The sequence below is a fragment of the Numida meleagris genome, chromosome 6 (genome assembly GCF_002078875.1).
Source record: "Numida meleagris isolate 19003 breed g44 Domestic line chromosome 6, NumMel1.0, whole genome shotgun sequence".
In the NCBI taxonomy this organism is placed as follows: domain Eukaryota; kingdom Metazoa; phylum Chordata; class Aves; order Galliformes; family Numididae; genus Numida; species Numida meleagris.
The window spans coordinates 53,302,259-53,308,258 of record NC_034414.1 but is presented as its reverse complement, the minus strand read 5'-3'; positions in this window follow the sequence as shown (position 1 = coordinate 53,308,258).

The following is a 6,000-nucleotide window of genomic DNA, read 5'->3' as shown; positions in this document are numbered from 1 at the left end:
CGGCCGCATGTGCGCGGTGCGCGGCGCTCCGCGGGCGCGGCGCGGGGCCGGCGGGGCTGCGGAGCAGGTTGTTCGCCGGCCGCTCTCGCGATACTTTCCCTCCGAGCCGCGGGTGTGAGTGAGTGAGCGCGTGTGTGCGAGTGTGTGTGTGCGTCTGTGTGTGTGCGTCCCCGGCTGGTGCACACAATAGCCCCCGCCGGCCCGGTCAGCCCCGGCGGCCGGTGCGTGCTGCCGGCTGCTCCCTCCTCCTCCTCTTTCTCCTCCTCCTCCCTTCCTCCCCGCCCGGCCGCTGCGTTGGCCGTCCCGCTTCCAACTCCGGCGCAGCCCCGCGGAGGGAGCGCGGAGCTCGGCGCCCCGGGAGCGCTCCCCGGCGTTATCCCGAGGTGCTGCCAGCTGCTGAGTGCCACGTGCCAACCGGTTGGGCTGCTTTTCTTTTTCTTTTTTTTCTTTCTTTCTTTTTTTTTTTTTAATTATTACGATTTTTTTTTTCCAAGATGACCTTTCCCATCCTTAATTTGAATTCGTAATTTTAATTAGCCGTAATCCCATCAAAAGTGAGAGCCGTCGGAGCAAGATAAAAACAAAGTGCCCACAACCCAGGGTTGCTCAGTGTGCTGCTCAGAGCCGGAGCGGGGCTGAGGGATGCCAGATCCTGCAGAGATGGCTCAGAGCAGAGTGGGGCTCCAGGTCTAGCTTGCGTTTTATTACTGTTATTTTTTTTATGTTAGGTTTCTGCTCTGCTTGCAAATGGAAGGGATGAGTTTGGCGATGCTGCTGGCTTGGGTGAGTGGAGCCCTGCCTTGAGCGCTCCGTGTGGCTCCGCGTTGGCTCCCAACGAGTAGTGCAGGGAGCACCCTGCTCTCCTGCCCCTTGTCCAGACTGCAATATCAAGGATAAAAACTTCTAAAATACGTGTCTTTTCCAATGCACAGTGGTGGAATTAGCACCTTCATACATCAGCTTTATCAACTGGCATATTTGTTAGTAATTTAATCCAGCTCTTTGCTATTTTATCCTCAGGCTCTGTGTCACAGCAGTCAGTGACTATTTTGCCGCTTTTCCCTTGCAGACCTCAACCACTGAATTGGGTTGGCAGCGAGTGCCAGGCTATTTGAAGCACCTTTAGTGACTACATTGTCCCAGAGCTCTGCATAATGCATAATGCTGTTATCCATAGTGCTCAAACTGGGAAGCCCCAGACCAGAATGAGGTGATGCTCACTCCAGTGGACAAAGTAAAGGTGCTGGGGCTACATCCATTGCTGTTCGGCACAGCCAAGGGCTTTAAAAAAGAACTGAGGATTTAATTCCTGCTTCGATTCTATAAGCTAGGAATCATAGATTCATAGAATATCCCGAGTTGGAAGGGACCCACAAGGATGATTGAAGTCCAACCCCTGGCTCCACACAGCATCACCCCAACCCTGTGTCTGAGAGCAGTGTCCAAGTGTCCCCTGAGCTCCGGCAGCTCAGGGCCGTGCCTCCTACCCTGGGCAGCCTGTTCCGTAACCACACCACCGCCCTCTGGTGCAGACCCTTTCCCTAACCCCCAGCTGCCCCTCCCCTGACACAGCTCCATGCCGTTCCCTCGGGCCCTGTTTCTGTCACAGAGCAGAGCTCAGCGCTGCCCCTCCGCTCAGTGTGAGGAGCTGCAGCCGCCATGAGGCCTCCCCTCAGCCCCCCCTGCTCTGGGCTGAGCAAACTAAAGAATTGTCTGCAATCAGACAGTATTTTATTTTTAGTAAATTCACTGCAATTTCACAATAAACCTGTAGTCAGTACCCAGGTTGAAATGCCATGCCGTACACCTGTGCCTGTCCTTTCTTAGTGCCCTCTCCGCACGATGCTGGCTTGCTTTCCAGGGCCTCCCAAGCACTGCGTTCACCTTCACGCCAGGCAGCAGCAGACACACAATGCAGGTGTTGTGCTGATTTACCTGCGCTTGTATAAAATACTGGTAGTACAACTTGCTAGTGTAAACAGGCCCAGAGCGATTACTCGAGGCAAGGCAACAGGAAGAACTGCCCCAGAAGCTTTATTCTGTGAGCTGCTCCATTCTGAAAGCCCTCGTGAAAGCACAAAGTCACAAGCAAGCGATCTGCTTCCAGCCCCAGCCCCAGGCTGGGGACCCCATACCATTCAGAACAGGCTCCATTTTCAGCCTTACCCTGAGGTGAGGAGCTGCCTGGCCCTCATATCCTGTAGGGAAAGCTGGGACCAGGGCCCAAGCTGGGGGACATCACCACCATCCCATTGCCAGATGTGGGGATGGCTGCATGGAACAGGGACTGATGGAGAACACTGGGAGCTGATGTATTGGGCACCCTCTGTGCCACATGCGTTCCTGGGCTCTGCTAAAACCCTTCTGCAGTTTTAGGGCAGAGTGGAAACTTGGCTGTAATGGCAGGGCTTTCCTTTGCCAGCCCCAGTCCCTGTTCTTTATGCTGCCAAAGCCCACAGAAATTAGTAGAAAACCAACTGGATTGGGTCCATGGAGCCCGAGGACTCGCTTCCATTCCTTCCCCTTTGATCCCAAGGGAGAGCATGTTTACCCAGTGGGGCCTCTCTGTCCCTCTTCGTTGGCCAAATGCAGAAGTGGTAGCAACAGGTTTTTCACGCGGTTTAATCGTTTTCTTTCTCACCTCATTGGGTAGCAGCCTCTTTGTGTTTGTTTCTACATGATTTCCGTGCTTTTACATTTTGTTTTCTTTTTTTTTTTCAGCGTGGCATCTCCTTTGTGAGAGCCTAGTCACATTTCAGAGGGAGAGGCAGGAACTGTGTAAGTCTGCAGGCAATGGAGATGTTTCAGGTCTATTGTTCATAGCAAGGTTGATTTGCAGTTCTTCACAACTTTTCCAAATGTTGACTTATCCCATGCAGACAGCAGCATGCATTAGAAGGATCAAATGCTTCATCTTGTCCTCTAAAACAGGGAGGAATTTAACCCTGAAGAATGCTGAGCCATGTGGTGTTAAGAGAAGGAACTGCCACTGGCATCCATGGATCTTCCCACCTTTCTATCTGTTCCAGCACTTACCTGCAGTCAGAACCAAGGTCAGCTGTCAGGGGTTGCCCAGTTTACATCCAAGCCATAGAAAAGCGGGGCGAACTTTCCAAAGATCCCATCCTAGCACATCCTGTGGGACTCAAGGAAGCATTAACATGCACTATTGCCATTCCAGACGTTAATCAGAGTATATATTGCAGACATCCTCCTGACCAGTGTGCTTGTGTACGTCCTATTAGCTTTATGGCTGTCCTTCTGTTTCATCCCTGATAGCAAGACCCCGTGTGCACTGGGCTGTTTGTGAGTGTATATTGCAGGACCTTACATCTCCACTGTCAAACCATCCTACAGAATCCGTAGACTCCTGTTAGCCTTAAGCTGCGTATATCAATTGCGTATTAACTCGTATTTTCTGTAACATTAATAAGGAAAGGCATTAGGGGTGCAAAGGGCTCTGCAGCCTCTGAGCCACCAGGCACTTTGCATTGCACCTGCACTGCACCTCCAGCAGCAGCAGCTGGGAGAAAGCTTCTTCCTCTTCGTTATTCATCCTTCACAGTTTCACTCTGCCTGCTGAACCCTCAACTTCTGCTTGGTCTTGTTACAGTCTGCTGTGTTTTGGATTTCTAGAAAGTGTAAATGAACGTACTTTTTCAGCCTGTAAAAATCTGTTGCCTTTTTTTTTTTTTTTTTCATGTTCAGGGTTTGTAGGGGTTGAGGAAATATGTGTGGTATTGATAAGGCACAATCTCCTCTTTGGGAGGCTTTTTCCCTTTTGCCCTTGCTAATCACCCTGGCAGCCATATTTCAATGTTGCTCTGGTTTGCTTGCTTACATTCTGAATCTAATATACATTTACTTTGGAATTATCTAATACAATTAAGCAACTTACTTCCTTTTTGATATTTGCTTTATTTATTTATCCATCCATCAATCCCCAGGAAGCAAAACCAGGAGCCTGTGTTATAAATTAACAGGTGGATGGAAGTTTGGAGCAGGATATATGGAGGGTGACAATGAGAGGCTGTAAATAACAGCAGATTGTAAGAGACAAAATTGGTGTCTGCTTTGGGACCAGGCATAAAATTTACCAGGCCCAGGCAAAACTCTTTAAATCAGCAGCTGATATGTTCTCGGATAAGCTAAGCAGCTCTGTAGGGTCCACTGAAGAGTTACAAATATCTCGTTAAAGGAGAAGTTCTTAATTGGTGTTGTTCTATTTGTGGTCAAATAGTGCTCTTTGTTAACAATGCACCTTATTTTAGTAACTCCCAGAAGAAAGCAGAGCTAAATATTGCAGACATGTTTTGCTATGTTGGAACTGGGAAATCTCACAATGGAAACACTTGCTAAGCAAAAATATAACCTAGAATAAAAGGCCCAGTACAAGTGGTGTTTGGGTGCCAACTGAGCAGCAGTTCCTTGGAAAATGCTTTGTCCCAGGGTAAATCAACTTCACTTCCAGCTGTTACCCTGAACTTTGTGAGGCAGAGGGTTGGCGTACCCGTCTCTCTGTCTGCAAAAGGTCTCCTAAGTGGGATGAGTTGTAGGTTGTAGGGTTAGACAACTATATTCTTAGAATGAGCATTGTGATCCTGGTTTGATAAATCTGCCATCTCAGGCTTTGAAGGACTCCGTTTTTTCCCAAATGTGTGGCACATAATTTTAGTCTTCTCTTGATTTTTGCTGTTCCATGGCAGTTTTCTATCAAACCAAGCTGAGCAAATATAAACAAGTGTAAGCATCCCAGATACAAATTAAACCAACCAACCAAACATACATACATCTCACTTGTCCACATTTCACATCCTAAAACCTTCTCTCATGCCCTACACAGTTCACACCATGATCACTACAACCTCTTAGTTGTTGTTGGCCTTAGTGATGCGCATTTCTGCCCTCTCTAAGCCACACAGATGGCTGCAGGAATCACCTCTACTATTTCGTTATCTTTTTAATCAATTTCTGAATCACAACCAACCTCCTTGCTCCCACCTTCAAGACCTTCTGCATTTGGAGCACTTATAGTGGCATCGTCTCCTAGTCCTCTTCCCTACTCAACCTGGACATTCTCCCTCACCCTTGTATCATTTTTATGCTGTCCATTGGGTTGTCCCTTGCTCAGGGATCCATGCTTCTTATATTAAAATCACTATTTTGTCTCTAAATACATAAACTACCAGTTTTAAAACATAATGGGCATCTCCTCACCATGTTTCAGCATCTCTTTACTCTCATTCTTCCTGATCTGATTAGAGGAGATGGGATGAGGATTTGGGAAGAAACAGCATTGGACGGGAAGGATTCTGGGTGGGAGCGGGGAGCTGTGTGCAGAAGGAAGCTGGGCTCAGTGTGCTCCCAGCCTCTGCTCAACTCCTTTGGGAACCTGGGTCCAGACTGGGCTGCAAATAGAGAACTGGCTGCAAATGGCGAGAGCAAGGCTGACCATTTTCCTAGCTGAAAAGAGCTGCTGCTGTCTTATAGTAGCCATCCCACTGGTCGCTTTACTTCCTTCTAATGTATTCCAGGTGGAGGGAAAGTCCAGAGAATGTAATGTAAGAAATGCAAATAAAAATATCTTTCTAGACTTCCTTCTCTTATGTGCTGTCTGCCAAATCCTTCACTCCCCTCCTTTACTGTTTTGCCTATGGATGTTTTATGCTTTTATCTTGCTCTTCTTGTAAAAGAAGAAATACTTGCTGTGAGTTTACATAACTTGCTTTTTGCTGCTCTGGAAATGAATGTGGAACTTTGGTCTTAATTAGACTCTTGGTGTAGGTCCTGTTCTAATGAATCGCTGAGATATGTGAATAACATTAAGAAGGTGGTTGCTGAGTTCACTGGATGTTGGCAACTCAAAGCTGGTTGCAGGGCTGGGTCTGTGGGGACATAAGTGGAATTTGGGATGGTGGAGGTGTTAGCAGAGAGTTAGAGAAGCTATGGGTGCCCCATCTCAGGAGGTGCCCAAGGCCAGGTTGGATGGGGCCCTGAGCA